The 26,292-nt window shown below is 46.0% G+C and overlaps 1 protein-coding gene and 1 pseudogene across 3 annotated transcripts in view; one reads left to right on the top strand and one right to left on the bottom strand.

Annotated features, from left to right (window-relative positions):
• Positions 1-26,292, top strand: part of ERI1 (exoribonuclease 1) — a 146,702-nt gene that overhangs the window by 30,906 nt on the left and 89,504 nt on the right. For all 3 annotated transcript variants that reach the window (XM_055349115.2, XM_019032884.3, XM_063709059.1), the window contains exons 3-4: positions 9,906-10,009; positions 11,692-11,834. The gene's annotated coding sequence lies outside the window, so the exon portion shown is untranslated. The remainder of the gene's footprint in view (positions 1-9,905; positions 10,010-11,691; positions 11,835-26,292) is intronic.
• Positions 9,706-10,063, bottom strand: LOC101131493 (small ribosomal subunit protein bS18m-like; annotated as a pseudogene).

Below are 26,292 nucleotides of genomic sequence, written 5' to 3'. Positions count from 1 at the left end.
GGTTCCCATGGTCTTGGGCAGCTCCACTCCTTTGGCTTTGCAGGGTGCAGACTCCCTCCCAGCTGTTTTAACAGGCTGGCGTTGAGTGTCTGTGCCTGTTTTCCAGGCACATGGTGCAAGCTGTCAGTGGACCTACCATCCTGGGGTCTGGAGGACGGTGGCCCTTTTCTCACAGCTCCACTAGGCAGTACCCCAATAGAGACTCCATGTGGGGGCTCCAACCCCATATTTCCCTTCCGCACTGCCCTAGCAAAGGGTCTCCATGAGGGACCTGGCCTGCAGCAAACTTCTGCCTGGGCATCCAGATGTTTCCATACATCGTCTGAAATCTAGGCGGAGGTTCCCAAATCTCAATTCTTGACTTCTGTCCACCAACAGGCTCAATACCATGTAGAAGCTGCCAAGGCTTGGGGCTTCCACCCTCTGAAGCCACAACCTGAGTTCTATGTTGGCTCCTTTCAGTCACTGCTGGAGCAGCTGGGACACAGGGCACCAACCAAGTCCCTAGGCTGTACACAGCAGAGGGCCCTCGGCCCACCCCACAAAATCACTTTTTCCTTCTGGGCCTCCGGGCCTGTGATGGGAGGGGCTGCCATGAAGGTCTCTGACATGGCCTGGAGACATTTCCCCCATGGTCTTGGGGATTAACACCAGGCTCCTTGCTACTTATGCAAATTTCTGCAGCTGGCTTGAATTTCTCCCCAGAAAATGGGGTTTTCTTTTCTATTGCATTGTCAGGCTGCACATTTTCCAAACTTCTATGCTCTGTTTCCCTTTTAAAACTGAAAGCTTTTTTTTTCTTTTGGAGACAGAGTCTCGCTCTGTGGCCCAGGCTGGAGTGCAGTGGCACGATCTCGGCTCACTGCAAGCTCCGCCTCCCAGGTTCACGCCATTCTCCCACCTCAGCCTCCCCAGTAGCTGGGACGACAGGCACCCACCACCACGCCCAGCTAATTTTTTTGTATTTTTAGTAGAGATGGGGTTTCACTGTATTAGCCAGGATAGTCTCGATCTCCTGACCTTGTGATTCACCCGCCTCAGCCTCCCAAAGTGCTGAGACTACAGGCGTGAGCCACCGCGCCCGGGCAACTGAATGCTTTTAACAGCACCCAAGTCACCTCTTGAATGCTTTGCTTCTTGGAACTTTTCTCCACCTGGTACCCTAAATCATCACTTTCAAGTTCAAAGTTCCACAAATCTCTAGGGCAGGGGCAAAATGCTGCCAATTTCTTTGCTAAAATATAACAAGAGTCACTTTTACTCCAGTTCCCAACAAGTTCCTTATCTCCATCTGAGACCACCTCAGCCTGGACCTTATTGTTCATATCACTATCAGTGTTTTCGTCAAAGCCACTCTACAAATCTCTAGGAAGTTCCAAACTTTCCCACATTTTCCTGTCTTCTTCTGAGCCCTCCAAACTGTTCCATTCTCTGCCTGTTACCCAGTTCCAAAGTTGCTTCCATATTTTTGGGTATCTTTTCAGCAATGCCCCACTCTACTGGTACCAATTTACTGTATTAGCCTGTTTTCACACTCCTGACAAAGACATATCAGAGACTGGGAAGAAAAAGAGGCTTAATCGGACTTACAGTTTCACATGGCTGGGGAGGCCTCAGAATCATGGCGGGAGGCAAATGGCACTTCTTACATGGCAGCAGCAAGAGTAAATGAGGAAGAAGCAAAAGTGGAAACCCCTGATTAACCGATCGGATCTGGTGAGATTTATTCACTATCACACAATAGCATGGGAAAGACCGGCCCCCATGATTCAATTCCCTCTCCCTGGGTCCCTGCCACATCACGTGGGAATTCTGGGAGATACAATTCAAGTTGAGATTTGAGTGGGAGCACAGCCAAACCATATCAGGGTCTAAAACAATGAAAATATTGACCAAATAGTTATGAATGGCATGTTGTTTAAGTATTTTCACAAATAGGCACTAATATCTCTCCATCTCTCTCCCCCGCCACCCTTCCTTGTTGATGTTATACTGGATTTAGGAATTAAGATTTCTGTTCTTAGAAACAGGAGAAAAGGAAGATGGCAGTTAGTAGTTGCTTGATGTCCATTTCAAAATGGTTACCTAGCAACAGTTCCAGGCTGTAGCCGCTAGGAGTAGCTCCAGCTGCTCACGGTTAAGCCGGCTTGAGCTACATAGTTGCTCTGCTAAACAACTTATTTGTATGATTTCCAAATAAGAATCACCTTTTGGGGTTAGATGGGCTGATGCTTCAGCTGGCCATCTGTTTTATTTGTCTTGTCTCGTTCCTTGACAAGGTGAATGTGCTTGCTGTGTTTATAAAAGAAAAAAAAAACCCGGTCGGGTGCAGTGGCTCACACCTGTAATCCCAGCACTTTGAGAGGCCAAGGCCGGCTGATCACCTGAGGTCAGGAGTTGGAGACCAGCCTTGCCAACATGGTGAAACCCCGCCTCTGCTAAAAGTACAAAAAAATTTAGCCAGGTGAGGTCACGGCCACCTGTAATCCCAGTTACTTGGGAGGCTGAGGCAGGAGAATTGCTTAAACCCGGGAGGCGGAGGTTACAGTGAGCCAAGACCACCCCATTGCACTCCAGCCTGAGCAACAAGAGCAGAACTCCGCCTCAAACAAAAAAAAAAACAGTTGTGAAAAAAAAAAAATCTGACAGTATTTGGAGCCAAAACAAAATGTCTGTCAAAGCTCCTAGATGTCAAGTGATAGCAACTATGTAAACACATAAATAGATTTTTTAAATATTAATAAATAAAATCTATCCCAGCTACTTAGGAGGCTGAGGCAGGAGGATTACTTGAGCCCAGGAGTTCAAGACCAACCTGGGCAATATAGTGACAATCTGTCACAATATTTTAAGTCCACTTTTAAGTAAGAATATTAATAGTTTACTTAAACCCACAGAATGCATTTGAAGAGTTTAAGTCAGTGTTAAATAATTTTTATAAAAGTTAAATATCATTCTAAGATCACTGTACTCCTTGCCTCTTAAGTTTTAATCTCCTTATGTTCAATTTCAGGAAACCAAGACAAGTATCCACAAAAGGAGAAACATGGGCCGGGCGCGGTGGCTCACGCCTGTAATCCCAGCACTTTGGGAGGCCGAGGTGGACGGATCACAAGGTCACGAGATTGAGACCATCCTGCTAACATGGTGAAACCCCGTCTCTACTAAAATACAAAAAAAATTAGCTGGGCGTGGTTGCGGGCGCCTGTGGTCCCAGCTACTCGGGAGGCTGAGGCAGGAGAATAGCACGAACCCGGGAGGCGGAGCTTGCAGTGAGCCGAGATTGCGCCACTGCACTCCAGCCTGGGCAACACAGACTCCATCTCAAAAAAAACAAAAAAAGAAAAGGAGAAATACAGGATGTTTTACAGTGCTTGTGGTGCTTGATTTTTATATCTTGTCATTAAGCTATGCCTTTATTTCCTTTGTGTTAAACCTCTATTCTTGTTTACACCTGTTTTCTATCTGTATTTCAAAAACATAATGAATATTTCGTCTATGTAGTTTCTTTGTAAAGTCTTTTGAGCTCTAACCTCTCAAAGGACAGCCACTCAATATGGTCTGTTTATTTATCTATTTATTTATTTATTTCTTTATTTATAGATGGAGTCTGGCTCTGTTGCCCAGGATGGAGTGCGGTGGTGCGATCTCGGTTCACTGCAAGCTCCGCCTCCTGGGTTCACGCCGTTCTCCCGCCTCAGCCTCCCGAGTAGCTGGGACTACAGGTGCCCGCCACCATGCCCGGCTAATTTTTTTGTGTTTTTAGTAGAGACGGGGTTTCACCGTGTTAGCCAGGATGGTCTTGATCTCCTGACCCCGTGATCCACCCATCTCGGCCTCCCAAAGTGCTGGGATTACAGGCGTGAGCCACCACACCCGGCCCATCAATATGGTTTAAACATGCATCACACATGCTGAGGCCTGGCACGGTAGCTCACGCCTGTAATTCCAGCATGTTGGGAGGCTGAGGTGGGCAGATCACTTGAGTTCAGGAGTTCGAGACCAGCCTGGCCAACATAGTGAAACCCCATCTCTAATAAACACACAAAAAATAGCCGGGCATGGTGGCACACACATGTAGTTTCAGCTACTCAGGAAGCTGAGGCAGGAGAATCGCTTGAACCTGGGAGGAGGAGGTTGCAGTGAGCAGAGATCATGCCGCTGCACTCCAGCCTGGGCAACAGAGCAAGACTTTTTAAAAAATTTAAAAATAATACTAAATAAATAAATACCCATCACGTATGCTGAATGTGTAGAAATTGGATGGCTACTAAAAATCATATTCACATGGACTCAGATATTCGTACACCAAAGTTTATAGCAGCATTATGCATGATAGCCAAAAGGTGGAAACAACCTAGCTGTTCATGGATAGCAAAACGTGACGTATGCACACTATGGAATATTATTCAGCCCTTAAAAGAAATAAAAATTTTTACACATTCTACAACATAGATGAACCTGGAAGACGTTATGCTAAGTTAAATAAGCCAGACACGAAAGAACAAATACTATATACTTCCACTTACATGAGATAACCAGGGGAGTCAAATTCATAGAGACAGAAAGTAGCATGTTGCGACGGGGAGCAATTGTTTAATGGGTACAGATTTTCAGTCTGGGAAGATTCATTTAGCTCCCACTTATAAGTGAGAATATGTGGTATTTGGTTTTCTGTTCCTGCAAAATTTTGGACATGGCTGGTGGTGATGGTTGCAAAACGATATTAATGTACTTAATGCCAGTCAACTATACACCTAGACACGGTTAAAACAGACAATTTTATGCTACGTATGTTTTACATAGCTTAAAAAAAATCAAATGTGCTTATTTGGTCCAGACAAATGTTAACAATGCTCTGATTTTCCCTCGTGTTCCAGTATTTAGCCACATAGCTAGTGGGAGATCATTACATTACTAAAAGAGAAAAATCTGCTATGGAGATTGTGTAACGTGCACCCATGTATAGAAAAATAAACCACAATGTCTAAAAAGCAAAATCCTGGCCAGACACAGTGGCTCACACCTGTAATCCCAGTGCTTTGGGAGGCCGAGGTGAGCGGATCTCCTGAGTTCAGGAGTTCAAGACAAGCCTGGGCAACATGGTGAAACCCTATCTCTACTAAAAATACAAAAATTAGCTGGGCATGGTGGCAGGCGTCTGTAATCCCAGCTACTCAGGAGACTGAGGCAGGAGAGTTGCTTGAACCCAGGAGGCAGAGTTTGCAGTGAGCCAGGATCACACCAGAGCACTCTAGCCTGGGCAATAAGAGGGAAACTTGGTCTCAAAAAAAAAAAAGAAGAAGAAGAAGAAGAAGACTGACTTCATTTAAAAGCATGATTTTTATCTTTATATATATTTCTTCTTTCTTTTTTTCTTTCTCTTTTTTCTTTTCTTTTTTACTTATTTTTTTGGGGAGGACAGGGTATTGCTCTGTCACCCACACTGGAGTGCAGTGGTGAGATTATGGCTCACTCCAGCCTTGAGCCCTTGGGCTCAAGCAATTCTCCTGCCTCAGCCTCTTGAGTAGCTGGGCCTACAGGCACACACCACCATGCTTGGCTAATTTTTTTATTTCTTTGTAGAGATGGGAGTCTATATTGCCCAGGCTGGTCTTGAACTCCTAGACTCAAGTGATCCTCCCACCTCGGCCTCCCAAAGTGCTGGGATCACAGATGTGAGCCACTGTGACTGGCTATAATGTTATTTAATATTGCAAAAGCAAAATGTAGCTATTATAGAAAAATCAGAAAATGCATGCAGAGCGAATAAATCCTAGGGGCACACGCAGACCAATGACCACACATAACTCTACCAAAGAAGTATGGTAGGGTAGCATGTCTGCCTCTAAAGACACTGGCCCAATATGTCCATCATCTACAGCCCATTTCCCCCAGATCCATCCTTCCAACCTTCTCTGTGATGCTCTATCCCCTTAGAGTTGGCCCTCACATGCTGTATCACCCAGGTCCTTCTGGTTGGGCATACCAAGGGAGTAGCGAATTATCGGGAAAAAATTCAGAAGAAAGAATTCCCAGAAAGAATTTAAGACTCCCCAAAATAGCAGATCTTGAAAGAATAATTTGAATGTAAGCAGTTTATTTGGGAAATGATCCCAAGAGAGTGTAGTGGGGAAATGAGGACGTGAGATAGAAAAGAGAAGAAACCAAACAAATGGTTGTTAGCAAGTTACCTTGTAGGCAATTGGCGTTTAATTTCTGGGGAAATCTTGGAAATAGTGAGGAACATGGACCTGTGAGCTGTCCCACTTGAGGGTGGGGAAGTTCCAGTATGTATCACTACTTCCCATCTGTCATCAGCTGAGGACTTACTCCGGGATGGTGTACATGAAATGTGAGGTCTGAGGAGCTATGGGGCAGATGGTCGTGGGGACCACCTATTGGGACATGAAGACAAGAGAAAAATAGAGAAAGGTCAAAAGGGTCAAAAAGCTACACAATAATGCTGTAAGCAAGTACGGAACTGTGCCCATCAATTTCTCAAAAGGAGTAGCTGGATGGACCATTTCAGTGGAACAACAGGAGCTAAAGCCAGAATGCTTCAGAGTAAGAAGTAGAGATCATGTGTGGGGACAATTCTTTTTTTTTTTTTTTTTTTTAAACGGAGTCTCATTCTGTCACCCAAGCTGTAGTGTTGTGGTTTGACCTCGGCTCACTGCAGCCTCCGCCTCCCAGGTTCAAGCTATTCTCCTGTCTCAGCCTCCTGAGTAGGTGGCATGTGCCACCAAGCCTGGCTAATTTTTGTGTTACACGGGATTTCACCGTGTTGGCTAGGCAGGTCTCAGCCTCCCAAAGTGCTGGGATTGCAGGCATGAGCCACCATGCCCAGCCAACTCTTTACAACACTTGATTCTGAAAGGAAGGAGAGAAAGAGGGCTGTAGCCAAAAGGCTGTGAGGTTAGAGCAATGCTTTTCAAACTGGGGTCCTTGACGGATTCTCAGTCCATAAGACCTGAGAATTTTAAAAGACACACACACACACACACACACACACACACACAGTGTCCCCTGGATGCCCATTTCTAAGTGAATATTGCTTCCAAGTTTCAGTTCCTCTGTTTATATTTGTGTTTACGATCAACTTGTAGCCAGGCCAGGCAGTAATACTTTAAAGATCATTTTCTTTCTTTTTTTTTTTTTTTTTTTTTGATGGAGTTTCGTTCTTGTTGCCCAGGCTGGAGTGCAATGGTGTGATCTCCGCTCACAGCAACCTCCGCCTCCCGGATTCAAGTGATTCTCCTACCTCAGCCTCCTGAGTAGCTGGGATTACAAGTACGGGCCACCATGCCCAGCTAATTTTTTTGTATTTGTAGTAGAGACAGGGTTTCCCCATGTTGGTCAGGCTGGTCTTGAACTCCCAACCTCAGATGATCTGCCCCCCTCGGCCTCCCAAAGTGCTGGGATTACAGGCGTGAGCCACCGTGCCCAGCCTAAAGATCATTTTCAAACAGAAATTGTTCATGGTGTCATGGAGAAGGTATAATCTGGATGAACGTGTTTCTGTGTTGACAAGAAGGAACAGAGCGCTGCCTTCTGCTCTGATTGTTCCAGCTTTAGAGGTGTTTGAATTAGAGTGAGTGTTCCCCATGGGGGATGCTTGTGTCCTAGAAAAGACATTGAGGGCTGGGCATGGTGGCTCATGCCTGTAATCTCAGTACTTTGGGAGGCCAAGGCGGGTGGTTCACCTGAGGTCAGGAGTTCGAGAACAGCCTGGTCAACATGGTAAAACCCCGTCTCTATTAGAAATACAAAAATAATTAGCCAGGTGTGGTGGCATGCACCTATAATCCCAGCTACTAGGGAGACTGAGGCAGGAGAATTGCTTGAACCCGTAAGGCAGAGGTTGCAGTGAGCTGAGATCACACCACTGCCCTCCAGCCTGGGCGACAGACAGAGCAAGACTCCATCTCAAAAAAAAAAAAAAAAGACATTGAGCCTCAAAGAGAAAAACGAGAAACAGTGTATTAGTCCATTCTCACACTGCTAATAAAGACATACCGGAGACTGGGTAATTTATAAAGAAAAAGAGGTTTAATGGACTCACAGTTCCACTTGGCTGGGGAGGCCTCACAATCGTGGCAGAAGGCAAAGGAGGAGCAAAGGTGTGTCTTACACGGTGGTGGGCAAAATAGCAAGTGCGTGTGCAGGGAACGGCCCTTCATAAAACCATCGGATCTCGTGAGACGTATTCACTATCACGAGAACAGCATGAGAAAAACCCACCCCCATGATTTAATTACCTCCCACTGAGTTTCTCCCACAACACATGGGGATTATGAGAGCTACATTTCAAGATGAGATTTGGGTGGGAACACAACCAGACCATATCACAGGGGGAGCAACATATCCATGAGGGTAGATTTGTCACAACAAAACAGGAGCCCAAGCCGAGAGCTTTATCACATATACTCATCAAATCATTCTGGCTACTGCAGGACACTTGTCCGGAAAGCATCTCTGGGAACATCCAGCTGCGAAGGACTCCAAGGCCTTAATTTTCAGAGAGGACTCTCTTTAGTGGGTCTACAAGTGAATGCCTCCAGCTAGATTGAGTGGGGAGGGCTCCTTTGTGGCCGTAGCAGCGTTGGAATTGGGGATACAGTGGGCAAGCCAGACGTAAAAGCCACTTGCCATTTGGCCACCCTGAAAATCTTCCTTTCTGCATGGGAATGCAGGCCCTGAAATAATATGATTTATGTGTATCTTCAAAAGCAAGGAGAACTTATATCATAGGTAATCTCAAGATTTTGATGTTTCATAAGAAAGCTGAAGAACTTCAATGATTAGGATCAATCATCTTAGACCTATTCAGCTTTTAAAGAAGTTTTACAAAAAAACACATACACATGTACTCATGCAGAAAAACACCGCTTTAAAGGAGTAACTAGTTGCAACTTGTTATGTTATTTCCAATCTTGATCTATGTGCCTATGGTTTTAGATCGTTGTGGTCAACGTGTTGAATATTTCATGAGTGACCCCAGACAAACCACCTCACCTCCACTCATCTATTTTCTTATCAGCAAATGGAGATAATTGCTTTTATTTCACAGGGCTGTTACGAAAAACAAGTGAAGTAAGATAATACAAAAACAATTCGTAAACTCTAAAGTATACAATTATGAGACATTTAGTTACACGTAATTGCTTCTGTTATGTTTTTCTATGTATCACTTGTAACAGTTGCATATTACTCTGAGTTGCTGTCGTAGTTTATTTAACCATTTTTTACTTGTTACTCATCCTTGCTTTTTGCTATCATAAATAAAGTTGGTTATAAACATCTCTGCATGGTTTGCATTTTTTCTCTTTTGAAATATTTCTTTAGGAGGAATTCCTGGAAGTGGAATAAATGAGTTCCAATAGTAGTTGAGACATTCTTTCTTAGATGATATACATCATAGTACAAACAAACAAAAAACTAGCTCATTATGCTGTACCATAATTCAGACAAATTAAGAAACTAAAACTAATTCTGGTGGTGTTAGCAAGCCAGCATATATAAAATCATATCATCATAATTTTCAAAAGGCAAATAGTTACATTTTCTTTGATTATGGAACATGCCTCCTGATGGCATGAAATCCTTTTTTTGGAATGTGGCAGAATAGAGTAAGAAATGTAAAGACTTAACGCAGTAGCCTTCTTTTACAGTTTTAGCATCCTCTGTTTACAGAAGACCTGGTTTTTTTGTTTTTTGTTTTTTTTTTTTACTGTAAAATAAGTTTATTAGTGGTAATGTGATAGAATTTATTCCCGATATCTGATGTTACAAACTTTAGGGTCGTTGAGATATGCAGGATCCTTGTATGTAACTGGCATAAACCCCATTATTTGAGCTCTCTTAATTGCTTTCGTGATTTCTTTCTGTTTCTTCCCACAAAGACCAGGTCCTTGTTGCTGGATACCTGTTTATATTGTGAACAACCTCTTCTCCAAAGCACCGTGTGAGTCCCGGGATGTGTAAGGCTGACAGCAGCTGTTACCAGGTGTGTCAACTTCTTCCTCCCTAGACCATCACAAACAGCAACCATAGCGGCCATGGCTCCGCATTTCTTCCACTTCCTTTCATTCCAAATCCAAGACCTGGTTTTTAAAGGATCACTTCCTTCCCATGTGAGGCTTCAAGCTCCTTGGCAACAGTTGGTTTTGATTCAGAGCAAAGTCGTTTTAGTAAAGGACAGTTTGCTACATGGATTTTAGATTAAAATCGAGGAGATGAATTTTGTGCAGCAGGTATGTAAAATACAAAAATGTATTCTCCATGATGTGGTTCCAGTTTTCTGGAAAGATCAAAATTTTTTTTTTTTTTTTTTTTTTGAGGTGGAGTTTTGCTCTTGTTGTCCAGGCTGGAGTGCAATGGCATGATCTCGGCTCACGACAACCTCTGCCTCCCAAGCTCAAGCGATTCTCCTGCCTCAGCCTCCCTAGTAGCTGGAATTACAGGCATGCGCTACCACGCCCAGCTACTTTTTTGTATTTTTAATGGAGACAGGTTTTTTCTATGTTGGTCAGGCTGGTCTCAAACTCCTGACCTCAGGCCATCTGTCCACCTCCGCCTCCCAAAGTGCTGGGATTACAGGCATGAGTCACCGCACCCAGCCAGAAAGATTAATATTTTAAAAGTATATGCAGGCCAGGCATGGTGGCTCACATCTGTAATCCCAGCACTTTGGGAGGCTAAGGTTGAAGGATCACTTGAGGCCAGGAGTTCAAGACCAGCCTGGGCAACATAACAAGACTCTATCTCTGAAAAAAAAAAAAAATAGAAATTAACCGGCGTGGCGGCACACACCTGTAATCCCAGCTACTTGGGACACTGAGGCAGGAGGGTCGCTTGAGCCTGGGAAGTCGAGGCTGCAGTGAGCTATGATCATGCCACTGCATTCCAGCCTGGGTAACAGGGCAAAACCCCATTAAAAAAAATTTTTAAGTATGTGCAGATTCCCAAACTTCTGGAGTGTAAGTGCTCTTAACATCTATTATCTGACACAATTTTTGGAGCCTTAAATGCTCAGATTGGCAAGAGGCTTCTGCCTTTTTGGACTGAAATTTTGCTTCTCTCTGGGCATTTCTTTAGAGATGGTTGCGGAATCAAAGAAGAAATATCTGAGCAAACTAGTATGGTTCAATAGAAACTTTCCCTATGAAACGTTTCAGAGGAATTTGACCTATACCACTTATCAAGGGATCAGGGTGATTGATTATTAAGTGTTTACCTCTGTTGCCCTTATTTTGTTTCTCCAGTCACTTCTCTTTTAAATGGCTTGATAGGAAGTTAAGAGGAGGTATAACGGGAAAGCCTTGGCTGAAAGTTACATTTGATTCATGAGTTCAGCTTTGCCACTAACTAGCTGGCTGACCAGATCCAAGTTACTTAACCCATTTGGGCCTGAGTTTTCTCAAGCACAAAGTGGAATCTAAGATGTAGTCCAGTTCCAACACTCTGTGATTTCATCTGGAGCAAAGGCCTTTCTCCATGACACAAGTAATCTTCTGAGGGCCAAATGACTTAAAGACTCTTTTGCAAATGTGATGTGACTGTTGCTGCGCTGCGTGTGTGGGTGCGTGGCAGGGAAGGGTGGGTGGAAGTCAATTCCTACTCTCTACAGCAACAGTTAAAAAAACAGGTTGAAAAACATACAGTGCTCTCCTGTGTTTGGGCAAACAGGAATCAGGCCACCCTGACCTCATGGTCCCGCGGATGCTGCCAGGAAGCCCGAAAACTCCATCCAAAGCTGCTGAGACAGAATCTTTGGCAGAGCTGAAAGGAAGCTGAAAGGAGCAGTGCCGGGAGTTCCTGCCCAAAAAGGGGTGAGCACGGCACTTGGCAAACACGCAGCATGTATTATGTGCTGAGTTAACACCCCTTAGTGTCATTATTAGCACTTTCAGAAATAGCCAGCAAAGCTATTTAGAGAGGGGGTTAAAAAAAACACCACCAAAACCTTTAACTTACTCCAATATTACTTCAGGTGCATTCATACTTTTAAAACCTAAAGTGTAGTCTTTCTACTTGTTGTTAAGGCATCATTATTCTTCAGACTCAAATTCTGGCAGTTCCTTGTTGATATACTGCTTTGGTGTTTCTTTGGCATTGCTGTTGAGTCTCAGATCCCACATTGGAGGATCAGCTGCTACGAGGTGTATTATGAGGATTAAGTGAAAGCAAACCCCGGGGTCTTACGTGACCCCAGCAGGCTCCCTTCCCCTTTGGGTCCTCACTGTTCCAGACCCAGAGTGTTGCCTGGCCATCTGAGGGGCCTTAGTCTCACCCAGTCTGCTCACCTCTGCTAATACCTCTGTATGATGATACTTTTATTTATTGCTAAAGCCTTGCTAGGGTTTCAATCTGACACTGCCTGCTGGTCTGGTTCTGCACCCTGCTGCCTCTTCATGCAGCCCCTAGCTCCATAGAAAACCATTTGCCGTGGGCTTTCAAGTGCCCTTCCTTGACCTTCCTCCCAGAAGGTTCTTGCCCCTGCCTGCTGGCCTAGTAAACTCTTAGATTTGCCATCCTTAGGTCAGAGGCATTCCAACCAGAGCTGTGCCACCTTGAACATGGGCTGGGTAAAATAAGGCTGAGACCCACTGGGCTGCATTCCCAGGAGGTTAGGCATTCTGAGTCATACCATGAGATAGGAGGTCGGCACAAGATATAGGTCACGAAGACCTTGCTGATAAAACAGCATGTGGTAAAGACGCCGGCCAAAATCTGCCAAAACCAAGATGGCAAACAAACTGACCTCTGGTTGTCCTCACTGCTCATAATACAGTAATTATAATGAATCAGTATGCTACAAGACGTTACCACCAGTGCACGGACAGCTTACAAATGCCATGGCAACATTAGGAAGTTACCCTGGTCTAAAAAGGGGAGGAATCCTCATTTCCAGGAATTGCCCACCTCTTTGCCAGAAAACTCATGAATGAGCCACCCCTTGTTCAGCATATAGTCAAGAAGTATATAAGTATCCTTGGTTGAGTAGCTCAAGCTGCTGCTCTGCCTGTGCAAGAGCCATTCTTTACTCCTTTACTTTTTAAATGAACTTGCTTTCATTTTACTCTATGAACTCACCCTGAATTCTTTCTTGTGTGAGATCCAAGAACCTTCTCTTGGGGTCCGATTGGGACCCCTTTCCAGTAAGACTTCAAGTCTCAGCTAAAATGTCTCTTCCTGACATTTTACTGTTTCCTCTTGCGAGCTACCTCAGCACCCAGGACAATTCCAGCTGACCCTTGAAAAACTCAAGGGTTAGGGGCGTCGACCCCCTGCACAGTCAAAAATCTGCATATAACTTAACTTAGACCTTAGAAAATGTTACTAAGAAAATCATAAGGAAGAGCAAATGTGTTTACTATTCACTAAGTGGAAGGAGATCACCCTAAAGGTCTTTATCTTTGTTGTCTTCATGTTGAGTAGGCTGCGGAAGAGGAGGAAGAGGAGGGGTTGCTCTTGCGGTGCGGCGGGTGGGTAGCAGAGGTAGAAGAGGTGGAAGAGCTGGAAGGAAGGGGGAGCAGGAGAGGCAGGCACACTCAGTGTACTTCTTTTTTTTTTTTTTTTGAGAGAGTCTCTCTCTGTCACCTAGGCTGGAGTGCAGTGGTGCAATCTTGGCTCACTGCAACCTCCACCTCCCGGGTTCAGATGATTCTCGAGCCTCTGCCTCCCGAGTAGCTGGGATTACAGGCACATGCCACTATGCCTGGCTACTTTTTGTATTTTTAGTAGAGACGGGGTTTCACCATGTTGGCCAGGCTGGTCTCAAACTCCTGACCTCAAGAGATCTGCCCCCCTCGGCCTCCCAAAGTGCTGGGATTACAGGCGTGAGCCACCATGCCCAACCTTCAGTGTAAATTTCATTGGAAAAAAAATCCACATATAAGTAGATTTTGACTCACGTTCAAACCTGCGTTGATCAAGGGTCAACTGTATATATCCACCAGAGACTGAGTTTTTTGGAGCCAAGCATTTTATTTTGATTTTTATATTTCAAGCTTTGAAGCTTGAGCTCAGAATCTGGTAAAAAGGTGCCCAGTAAATGCTGTATAAATACACAGATCTGTGTTCTAACAATCTCTTCTTCAATTCCTACTTAGAACAAGGTGAGGGAGGATGTTAAATGAAAAAGAAATTTGTAAACTGACTGTGGGAATTTATATTAAACCATGTTTATACTTGCTTTATGGAAACCTGTCCTGAAACAAAGAAAAAGAGAAGCAAAAAAGGGTCCCTTTCTGTTTCAAAGATCTTATGTAAGAGGAGAGTCCCTTGACACCCCTGAACACCCCATCCCCCACACACAGGCCCATGGATTTCCCTCACATTCTAGTAACCATGGGCTCAAGTTTCTGTTTTAAAAACTTCATTACTTGTTAGGAAGGCTAAGCCTTGTTTATCTCTTAATGCAAATTATTCCACATAGAGATCCTCCTACAAGAGCTTCTCGCTGGGGACAGTGAGCACCAGAGATGCGACTTTGAATGTGGGACCCTTTCCTGGCATCCAGGCCACAGCTCAAATGCTAATCAGTGCTCCTGGGCTGCAATCCACTGTTGGCCCAGATTCCTGGTCCGTGGAAACAGGTCTCCACGGTGTAAAGAGCCTGAGCATTCTTGCCAGAAAAAGCTACTTTCAATTCCTGGCTCTGTCACCCACAGGCTCTATGACTTGGGAAATGTTACCTATCTTAGCAGAGCTGCTGTTTTTTCACCCATAAAATGGTGATAACAGTAAATGCCTCACAGTTGTTGGCAAATGAGATGAGAGGGCTGAGGTCCGGTCATGTAGCAGGTGCATATAAAGAGTACTTTGTGTGTCTTTGAGTGACTCTGGGGCTCTGAGACTTGCCGGGAGTAGGTTTGGATTGGCTGGTTATTGGGTCTTGCTATGAACTGGAGATGGTGTTGGGGGTGGGTCGGTAACAGCACAGGGGTCTGGGGGATACCTGGTGAGGTATGGCACACTGTGGACCCCTGAGGTTGGTCTGCTGGGGGATATGGTATTCCAGGAGCTCCAGGGCAACTCTAAACCCACAGCCTGCAAAAGTGGGCACTGGCTGATTCGATTCTGACACCTACTTTCTTTTCCAATGGATAATTTTTTCCATTTCTAGCTCGCTGAATAAAGGTGGGCCACTGGCTCCGTAGAGCACTAAACACAAGAAACTTGGATTGTTGAAAAAGAAATTAAATGTCAGAATCAGTTCCCATGTGTAAATGATGTATCTCCCTATCTGACCTTGGAGGTGAAACCCAGAGAAGATTGTTTCTCAAAGTGAATTCAGAGCACCTACTCCTCAGAGCTCAGACGTGTTGAATCAAGATCTCTGAGATGGGGATGGAGAATCTTCATTAAATCAAGTTCCCCCAGGTAGTCCTGGTGCACCTTATACCCTCACTAATTCAAGTGTGGTCCCTGGGACAACAGCATGGGCATCACTGGGCCCTTACAAAAACTTCAGAATCTCAGGCCTAGCCCCAAACCTACTGAATCTGCATGTTTAAAACATCATAGTAAAATGTAATACACATAGCTTACGATTTACCTTCTTTAAGTGTACAGTTCAGGAGTGTTAAGTGCATTCACATGATTGTGTAACCTATCTCCAGAACTCTTTTCATCTTGCAGAAATGAAACTCTATACCCATTAAACAACCCCCATTTCTTAGTCCCACAGCCTCTGGCGACCACCCAGAATCTGCATTTTAACAAGATTCCCAGGAGATTCTTATGCCCATTAAAGATGAAGAAGCCCTGCACTAAGTATGAAAACCACAGATAACAAAATCAGGAGCCTGCCAGTAGGCTTAGCGAGGCAACCAGGCCATTTCCTTAGGGCAAGATTAGGGAAACCAGTGAGCAGAACAATAGCAAATCCCTCTAGAAAATTCTGATGCATGCTCCAGTTTGACAATCACTGCTATCCAGAAGTGATTCATAACTCAATGTACATATTAAAATCACCTGGGAACCTTCCAAACATATTCATGCCTAAGACCCGTCCAAAATCCACTAACTCTAATCTCTAGAGGCAGGGCCCAAGCACCTAAATTTTTTAAACATGTCCCAGGGATTCTGATTACTCAGTCAGATTTCTCTTCTTTTCTTTTCTTTTCTTTTTTAACAGTCTCACTCTGTTTCCCAGGCTGGAATGCAGTGGCGTATTCTCACCTCACTGCAATCTCCTCCTCCCAAGTTCAAGCAATTGTTGTGCCTCAGCCTTCTGAGTAGCTGGGACTGCTGGCTCGCACCACTATGCTGTTATGCCTAGACGGTTAGTTCCTTAAAGAAGACCACCAGAGTCTAGAGTCAAAGCCAAGTGGCAAGGATCTTTACTATAAGTTCGAACCTGGTCCTTCCATTTCACAGCATACAAGAGGGCCTTGAACAATGCAAGTGTTTGCTTTTTATAGCCTGAAAGTTACAGGGGAACAAAGGAATTCTTTTGGTTCCCGCTCTTTCAGTAAAACTTTGAACGGCTGTCCCCTTATCGGAGACTTTCCTGGTGGTGTTTGTACTGGGCTCAGGAAGTTTGAGAGATATATGGCGATATGTGGTGGGATGGGAGGATGGGATGTGTTTGTACTGGGCTTGTTTGTTTTGAGCCCGGGGCTGAGGAATGTGCCCGGCTCCTTTCATTCCCCCCCTTTCTTTTCAGGTATTTTTTTAGAGCCAATCTTAGGTCTTATAAGTCTGATTCTGTTTCAGCGTTTACAGGTTGGTATTGGGCTCTGAGGACCATGAGTTGTACAGTGTTAAACCTTTTTTTAACGAACCGCAAAATTCTGTTAACAACACAAGGTCCTACGGTAAGCAGAAATAGTAGACTCAGCAGGGGTCCAAGGAAGGGGGCTAACAGAGAAAACATAGATGAGTTCTACCATTGGTCTGCAGCTGAAGCAAACTACCGTGTTCTTACTTCTGTGCTTAACTTGCGTAACTGTTGGACCTGGTCTTTCACGAGCCTTGATTTATTTATGTAGAAACAACAGTCTTCTTTTAGAAACATACACGTTCCTCCTTTTTCAGCAGTGAGTAGGTCTAAGGCCTTCCGGTTCTGCAAGGTTACCTGTGCTAGGGACGTGAGCTGCCGCTGGAGGGAGGCAAGGGACTCAGCTGACTCCTCCATAGTAACGGCAAATTGTTGGTACAGCTTGTTACTTTCTATGAGGGTGTGACCTAGGGCTCCCCTAGCCAGTCCGGCTGCCATGAAGGATGCGGTGAGGGAGATTCCTGCAATGAGGGGGAGAAATATGGCTCGTGCAGGTCTTGGTCTAGGGTCTGGGTGAATAACAGCACTAGTCCAGTTACCGGTATACTTTAGGAACTCGCCGGCAGTAAGTAGAGTTAACCGGGGAACTAATGTGACAGGAAGACACAGTAGGTTGGTAACAGAGGGGCTTGATAGGTTTTTAGATAATGTTCCATTACACCAGAAGAATATGCCTGACGGAGCCCTTAAGGTGATGTTAGGGGGTGTTGCAGTGGTGTTGCAGAGGCTGGAATTAGTTCCTGAGAAACAGTAGGGAAACTTTTCTTGACTGGGGTTTAGGTATAGTGGCACGTTAGGGATAGGGGCATATGAGAGGTTTCGGTGGTTGTTAGCTTGGGCAGAGGTGGAGGATCCCCATGGCAGGGGGACAGCGGTTAGCGGTGGACGCCTTAGAGTGGCACACAGCAGCCAGACAGGCTGTGAAGTCCTGTAAGGTTGGCAAGTTCTAATCCTTCTTGCAATAATTTTAACCAGGAAAAAGGACGTAAATCTTGTGTCAGGCAGTTTTCTTGTTGCTGGATATTTCCATGGACCAGGGGCCGTACCTGCACTAGACCTCGCCACAGATAGAGGTGACTGCTAGGCCATGTGGAGGCGGAGGAGTAGTATACAGCCCCGTGTTGAGGCGTGGTCTAGCGGGAGTTCCAGAGGTCTCTAACTATCCATGTATATGAAAGGTGTCTATCTCGTCTGCGATGGAAGGGCCATCTGGGATCTATCTGTTCTTTTCCACCCCACCATTGGTATTTATGGATGTTACAATAGTTATAAGGGCAGCCGGCACTTTGGTGCCACCAATAGTGTTAACAATTGTATTCAGTCTGATCATACTCAAAGCATATTATTGGTGCCACTGGTTTGGCTACTGGGAAATCGGTAAAATTTAGTAAAATTGGGCTATTGCACCTTGAGGAGGGGCAATCTGCACTGGCCACTAATTTCCCGGGCTTATGAGGTTGCCTAGGGTGGGTTTGGTTTTCATAAAGCCAGAATCTCTAGACAAAGGGATTAGGAGCTGGCTTTATGTTTTCCTTAGCGGCCACTAGGGCGACTAATGTTAGAGTTAGACTACTTAACTGCATGTTTGCAGTGAGCTATGCTGCCGGTGCAGGGTGAGTTTTAAGGGGTTGTTCTTAGCTCTGCCCACAGTCCACGTGTCCGGTGCTTCAGCCACCGCTGTGATTGGCCCTAGAAGGTCGGAGGTTGGGTCCACTGGCTTGACGTGGGTGTAGTGGATCCACGACGCAATGCCTTCTACTTTCAGGGCGGTGGGTGTGGTCAGGAGTACTTGGAGTGGTCCTTTCCACCTGGGCTCTAGGGTCTTTTGTTGGTGTTGCTTAACCAGGACCTAGCCTCCTGGCTGGTACGGATGGGGTGTCAGTGGGGGACTGGTCTCATATAGCTCTTTCAGCTTGGGCCAGATTTCTTGGTGAATTTTCTGTAAGGCTTGTAGGGAAAATAAGAATTCAGAGACATTTTCTGTTTCAGACTTAAGCAGGTCATCTTTTAACCTAGGAACCAGGGGTGGAGGTCTGCCATACATGATTTTGTAAGGGGTAAGGCCTAGTTTGTAAGGGGTATTACGGGCCCGGAACAGAGCATAGGGGAGAAGGACTACTTAATTAGCGCCAGTCTTTATAGTCAATTTAGTTAAGGTCTCTTTTAAGGTCCAATTCATCCTTTTTACCTGTCCTGAACTCTGGGGCCTGTAAGCGCAATGTAGTTTCTAATTTGCCCCAAGGATGGAAGCCAAGTCTTGACTTACTTTAGCGACGAAAGCGGGCCTATTATCTGACCTTATCTGGATGGGGAAGCCATACCTGGGAAGGATATCTTCCAGAATTTTCTTTGCTATGACCTGAGCAGTTCCTTTTTTGGTTGGGAATGCTTCAGTCCACCTTGAAAAAGTATCTACAAAGACAAGTAAGTACTGGTTCTTGTACTTTCCTGGCTTTATTTCAGTAAAATCTACTTCCTAGTAGATACCGGGCCTGGTTCCCCTGAGCCTTGTTCCTGCTGCAGCTTGAGATTGGGGGTATGCGTTGTTAAGCTGGCAGACTTTGCAACTTGTCACGATACTGCTGGCCGTCTCAGCTATATGTCTGATTTTGAGCTTGGAGCATCTGATCAGGTCTATCATCCACCGGGCCCCCAGGTGGGTGGTTCGGTGGATGTGTTCTAACACCTGTTGTCCTAATTTTTCTGGTAGGATGGTTTGGTCATTAGTATCAGTCCACCACCTATTCTGGATTTGTTTCAGGGGAAGTTTGTCAATCCACTGGAGATCTTGTTCTGAATATTCAGGGAAATATGGCAAGTCCCGGGGGCCCGGGTCAGGGAGCTGGAGTGCAAGGAGTTGGCTGGGAGCCTTCGCCACATTCCTTGCAGTTTGGTCTGCCAGAAAGTTGCCTTGAGCAGTTGGAGTAGTTAGTTTCTGATGCCCTGGGCAAAGTACAATGGCTAACTTTTCTGGCCTCCATAGGGCTGTTAGCAGGGCTAGGATCTTTTGCTTGTTTTTTATCTCTTTTTTTTCAGCCGTCAGTAACCCTCACTCCCTGTAAATGGCCTCATGTATATGCGCCGTTGCAAAAGCATATCAGCTGTCTGTATATACTGTCAGCTTTTTCCCCGCCCCTAAGGTAAGAGCTTGGGTGAACGCTATCAGTTCGGCCTTCTGGGCCGATGTCCCCGGGGGCAGGGGTTCCGCCCAGATTACCTCAGTCTTTGAAGTTACTGCCACTCCAGCGTACCTCTGGCCTTGATGCATGAAGCTGCCCCTATCAGTGAACTAGACGAGGTCGGCGTCAGGAAGTGGGCGGTCCTGCAGGTCTTCTCGAACTCCGTGCACCTGAGCTAGTATCTTGGTGCAGTCATGGAGTGGGGCGTCCAGGTCCGGGTTGGGCAGCAGCGAGGCAGGGTTTAAGGTCGTTGGGGGCAGGAAAATTATCCTGAGAGGATTTAGTAGTAGTCGTTGGTAGTGGGTGAGCCGGGCGTTACTTATCCATCGATTAGGTGGCTGTTTGAGTACACCTTCAATGGCATGTGGAGTAACGACCTGCAATTCTTGTCCCATGACAAGTTTATCAGCATCTTGCACTATCAGAGCTGTGGCCGCAATCATTCGGAGACAAGGGGGCCACCTGGCAGCCACTGGGTCTAACTTCTTTGACAGGTAGGCAACTGGCCTCTGCCAGGGGCCTAAGTACTGAGTTATTACCGCCTTGGCGACACCTTTATTCTCATCCACGTATAAGTGGAAGGGCTTGGTAACATCAGGTAATCCTAGTGCAGGTGCAGAGAGTAGGGCGGTTTTAATCTGTTGGAAGGCCAACTCGGCTTCGTCCATCCAATTAAATGGCTGTTGCCCCCGTGTTGCCTGATACAAGGGTTTAGCCAGTTCTGCGAACCTAGGTATCCATAGTCTGCAAAATCCTGCCGACCTTAGGAATTCTCTCACTTGTCGGGTGGATTGTGGCCTGGGGATCTGCAGAACAGTTTGTTTCCGGGCATCTGTTAGCCAGTGCTGCCTTCCTTTAAGCAGGTACCTTAGATATGTTACCTTAGGTTCGGGGAGGGGGTCCGAACCCCGTCTTCCCTAGTCTTCGTCTTGAGTGACTAGTACGGGTGTAGACCTAGGGGGTCCGGGTCCCTGTCCTCGTGGTTTCTTTTTGGGGCAGTCTTACCCAGTGGCCAGCCCCCTTACAGTAGGCACATTGGTCTTTACTCAGATTATCATGCCGGGGGGGCCGCCTAGGTTGGGTGTACTCTGGCTATAGATGCTCTTTCTGTACTACTGCTGCCAGGACTTTGGTCATTTTGTCAGTGGCCTTAAATTGCTTTTCTTCTGGAGTATCTCTGTTATTGTAAACCCACTGGGCTATCTGAAGGAGGTCCTGAATCCGCTTTCCCTCCAAGTCTTCTAATTTCTGGAGTTTTCTTTTAATATCTGGGGCTGCCTGATTTACGAAAGACATTACAACAGCTGCCTGACTTCCTGGAGCCTCTGGATCTATGGGGGTGTACTGTCTAAAAGCTTTTATTAATCTTTCTAAGTAGGTAGCTGGGCTCTCTGTCTTCCCCTGCAGAATAGAATATACTTTTGTCAAATTAGTGGGCTTGCGAGCAGCTGCCCGGAGACCTGCCATTAGAGTCTGGCGATAAAGGTGTAGCCGTCCTCTACCTTCTGCCGTGTTGTAGTCCTACGCCGGCCTGGTCAGAGGAAAGGTTGCGTTTTTGAGGTCGGGGTTGGCAGTCGGTTGACCGTCATCCTCCGGGACCAGCTTTCTAGCTTCTATCTGTATTCTCTCTCGCTCTTCCGTGGTGAACAAGATTCGGAGGAGCTGCTGACAATCATCCTAAGTGGGCTGGTGGGTGAACATGACACTATCCAGTAAAGCCAGTAAATCTTTGGGGTTGTCTGAAAACCGAGCACTCTGAGACTTCCAGTTATACAGATCACTGGTGGAGAATGGCCAGTACTGGAGCCTGGGGATTCCTGTGTCATCTGGGGGTCCTATTTCCCGAAGGGGTAAAGCCACCGTGGAGTCAGGCGGCTGAGGGGGGCTAGTCCGCGAAGTGCGCCTTCGCGTCCGCCCCGCCGGCCTTTCAAAGTTACTTTCCCTTTCAGCGGGCCCGTGTGTGCCGGCCGCCTCCTGTCCGCCTGCTCCTTCTCGCAGCTCAGTCAGGGGGGCTGGGGGCAGGGGTACAGAGGGGGTTCTGTGAACAGTGGGTCCCCACTGTCAGGTAGAACAGGATGGGGGGGGCAGTTGGTTGCTTGGATTTTAGTGGTCGAGCAACCAGTGCCTTACAGGGTTCAGAGGCTAATTGGAAAGGGGACAGCCAAGGAGGCGGGTTCTTAACAAGGTCCTGCCATATGAGGATATATGGGATTTGATCTAAGTGGCCCGCATGCCCAGGTGGGAAAATCTTGGACTTTACCTTAGTGATGACAGCAAGTCGGAAGGTCCCTTCGGGCGGCCACCTTACATCAAAGGCAGGCCACTTGGAGCGACACAGAGTAATTAGCTCTCCTTTCCTGATCTCTATACTAAGATCATGGCCCCTTGCTCCAACTTCCCCGAAATTACTCGTAAGGGGAGATAGAGGAGCTCTCCGGGTATTACCTATCTTGTAACAATCTGTAGTCTCTTCCTGTAAAGGAATGTGGGTGTGAATCCTTGTAAAGGAAATCTGATCTGACTTATTAATGACATCTAATCGCAGGCGCACTTTGGCAGCCCAGTCAGAGTTAGCCGCCTGTATCGCGGTCGCGCTGGGGCAGCCTAGATCAGAGACAGCTGCTGCCCGCCAAACCGGGGCAGTTCAGATCGCAAGCGCACACCGGAAGCCCGGGTCAGAGTTAGCTGCCTGGATCGCGGTCGCGCTGGGGCAGCGTAGATCAGAGACAGCTGCTGCCTGCCAAACCTGGGCAGTTCAGATCGCAAGCGCGCACCGGAAGCCCAGGTCAGAGTTAGCTGCCTGGATCGTGGTCGCGCTGGGGCAGCCTAGATCAGAGACGGCTGCTGCCCGCCAAACCGGGGCAGTTCAGATCGCAAGCGCGCACCGGAAGCCCGGGTCAGAGTTAGCTGCCTGGACCGCGATCGCGCTGGGGCAGCCTAGATCAGAGACAGCTGCTGCCCGCCAAACCGGGGCAGTTCAGATTGCAATTTAGATCAGATGAGAGCCAGGGGACGCCTCCCACCGGTCTCCGCTGGCCGTCCTATAGCGCGTCTGCCAGGACTGTGCCAGCTCCAGTTTCAGACCTCGCGAGTCACAGATTCAGATTCAGAACAGACACAGACAGACAAACGGAGACGAGCCAGCTCACCTATTAGTAGATCGATCTTAGCAGATCCGTTGACCAGGGGTCTGGTGGGCTTGGGGAATCCCGGACGAGCCCCCAGATGTTATGCCTAGACCATTAGTTCCCTAAAGAAGACCACCAGAGTCCAGAGTCAAAGCCAAGCGGCAAGGATCTTTACTACAAGTTCGAACCTGGTCCTTCCATTTCACAGCATACAAGAGGGCCTTGAACAATGCGAGTGTTTGCTTTTTATAGCCTGAAAGTTACAGGGGAACAAAGGAATTCTTTTGGTTCCCGCTCTTTCAGTAAAACTTTGAACGGCTGTCCCCTTATCGGAGACTTTCCTGGTGGTGTTTGTACTGGGCTCAGGAAGTTTGAGAGATATATGGCGATATGTGGTGGGATGGGAGGATGGGATGTGTTTTTACTGGGCTTGTTTGTTTTGAGCCCGGGGCTGAGGAATGTGCCGGGCTCCTTTCAATGCCTGGCTATTTTTATTTTTTATTTTTATTTTTGTTTTGTATTTTAGCAGACATGGAGGATTTTTGCCATGTTGGCCAGGCTGGTCGTGAACTCCTGGCCTCAAATGATCCACTGGCCTCAGCTTCCCAATGTGCTGGGATTACAGGCATGAGCCACTGCGCCCCACCTCAGTCAGGTTTCAGAACCACTGATCTGCAGAGATGAAGGAGGTTGGTAGGATGAGGCAGATTCTGTAACCATGCATGAACATTAGAGGAAAATAATGGTGCCGGGTAAGGCCTCAGAGCTGCTTTTTTATTTTATAATCTGCTCAGCTCTCCTGGTATGAGTGATTGCCCTGGGGAGTTTAAACCAACCAACAAAGCTGTGTTTGCAAAAAGAAATCGCTATCTTATTTGATGTTCCAGTGTTTTCCATGCAAACAATCCTTACCACCTCTTCCCTACTGCCTGCCATTATTTCCTATCACAGCCCTCTGTTTATTTTCCTATAGCATTTACCATAATTAGCAATTATTATGCTCATTGTCTGCCTCCTCTCATGAAAACAATAGCTAACTGTCTCTGTGTAAAAACCAGGTTCATAGGTCTTGTTCACCTCCTCCTCACACAGAGGCCCCTGATAAATATTTGAATGAATGAAACACACATAGTACTCAATCAGCTGATGTACCAACCAACTTTGCTATGCCATGGAATCCCTGCCCCCCTCGTGGCCCCAAACCAGCTGACATAATATAGAAAGGGAGAAGCAGTTGTCTTAAAAGAAACTGCTGCACTGTCAGGATTGAAAGAATTATGGCAGACAGGCTGTGCGCTAAAGCCCACAGGGAGCAGTCAAGGGCAGTGGTGGCCCAGTGTTGTCAGGTGGTAGAGACCAGTGTAGGGAAGCAGCACTGGCGGGCGGATTACCTGAGGTCAGGAGTTCAAGACCAGCCTGGCCAACATAGTAAAACCTCGTCTCTACTGAAAAAAAAAAAAAAAAAAAAAAAACAATTAGCCCAGTGCAGTGGCGACCACCTGTAATACTGTAATCCCAGCTACTTGGGAGGCTGAGGCAGGAGAATCACTTGAACGCGGGAGGCGGAGGTTGCGGTGAGCCAAGATTGAACCACTGCACTCCAGCCTGGGCAACAGAGTGAGACTTCATCTCAAAAATAAATAAATAAATAAATAAATAAATTAGAATTCTTCAATGAGTGATTGATAGGTTCATTGAACTGGTGAAATCTGCGTGTAAATGTGACCTCATCCAGAACCTCCCAGCTGGTGAGGCTTGGATTACAATGTGTTTATGCAACTCCCCAGGTAGAATTCTATAGTGGAAAGAGCATAGATTTTGGAACAGTGTTGAAGACAAGTTCTGCTTCCTCTACTAGCTGACTGTTCAACAGTGGGAATTACTTATGTGAGCTTCAGCTTCCTCATCTGAAAACGAGATGATCTTTCTCTCATATATTATGCCAAGCGCCTAGTAAACTGCCTGCTGCATAGCAGCATTTGATGAACGTTAAGTCCTAAATCTGCAATCTAGATTTTCTCACCCATTCTTTCTCAGACTTTTTCTTCCTTTAATTACAGCTTAGCCATTACCTCCTCGTCACTGGAACCACATGCCATCACTTATAACACTTACTGTTTGTAACATTTGATTGGCCGAGAAAAAAATCACATACTGCCTTGTGGATTTTCTTTCATCATTATATTGAGAGTTATTGTATTGTGAGTATATTAAAAGCTGAAGAATTTATTTAACTTATTCCTCAGCACAAATGGAAATAATTTTGGAGATAGGAGGCTTTTACCAGAAAGAGGTCCTGATCCAGACCCCCAGAGAGGGTTCTTGGATCTCCAGCAAAAAAGAATTCAGGGTGAGCCCACAGAATACAGTGAAAGAAAGTTTATTAGGGAAGGAAAGCTCTCGGGGCTGCAGGTTGGCTATTTTTATGGTTATTTCTTGATCATATGCTAAACAAAGGGTATCTGTTATTCAGGAGTTTTCCAGAAAAGGGGTGAGGATTTCCCAGAACTAAGGTCCCTCCCCTTTTAGACCATATACGGTTATTTCCGGATGTTGCTATGGCATTTGTAAACTGCCATGGTGCTGGTGGAGGGTCTTTTAGCATTCCAGTGCATTTTTATTAGCGTATAATCAGCACTGAAGACAACCAGAGGTCACTTTCATCACCATCTTGGTTTGGTTTTGGCGGATTTGGGCCAGCTTCTTTACTGTATCCTGTTTTATCAGCAGGGTCTTTGTGACCTGGTCCTGTGCTGACCTCCTATCTCATCCTGTGACTAAGAATTCCTAACCTCCTGGGAATGCAGCCCAGCAGGTCTCAGCCTCATTTTACCCAGCCTCTATTAAAGATAGAGTCCCTCTGGTTCCGAGGCCTCTGACACTACTTCCTGCTTCTTGCTGTTCTTTAGCACTGAATTCCACAGTCAGGCACAGGTCTGGCATGCACCATCTAGAGCTCAGCAAGTTTAATAGCTCAGATGAGGAACAATGGTGGCTCCCTAAATAGTCTTCAACCCTCCACGCAAATACTCTTAAAATGCAGCCCAACGATGCATTGGTGATACAATGAATTGTTTATTTATTTCTAGCTATTATCTTATGATTTTTAAATTAATACATAATAGATGTACATATTTTCAGGGACGTGTCACAATTTAATACATTCATATAGTTTGTAAAGACCAAATCAGTG

The sequence above is a fragment of the Gorilla gorilla genome, chromosome 7, assembly GCF_029281585.2.
Source record: "Gorilla gorilla gorilla isolate KB3781 chromosome 7, NHGRI_mGorGor1-v2.1_pri, whole genome shotgun sequence".
NCBI lineage: Eukaryota > Metazoa > Chordata > Mammalia > Primates > Hominidae > Gorilla > Gorilla gorilla.
This window is presented reverse-complemented; position numbering and strand designations above follow the sequence as displayed.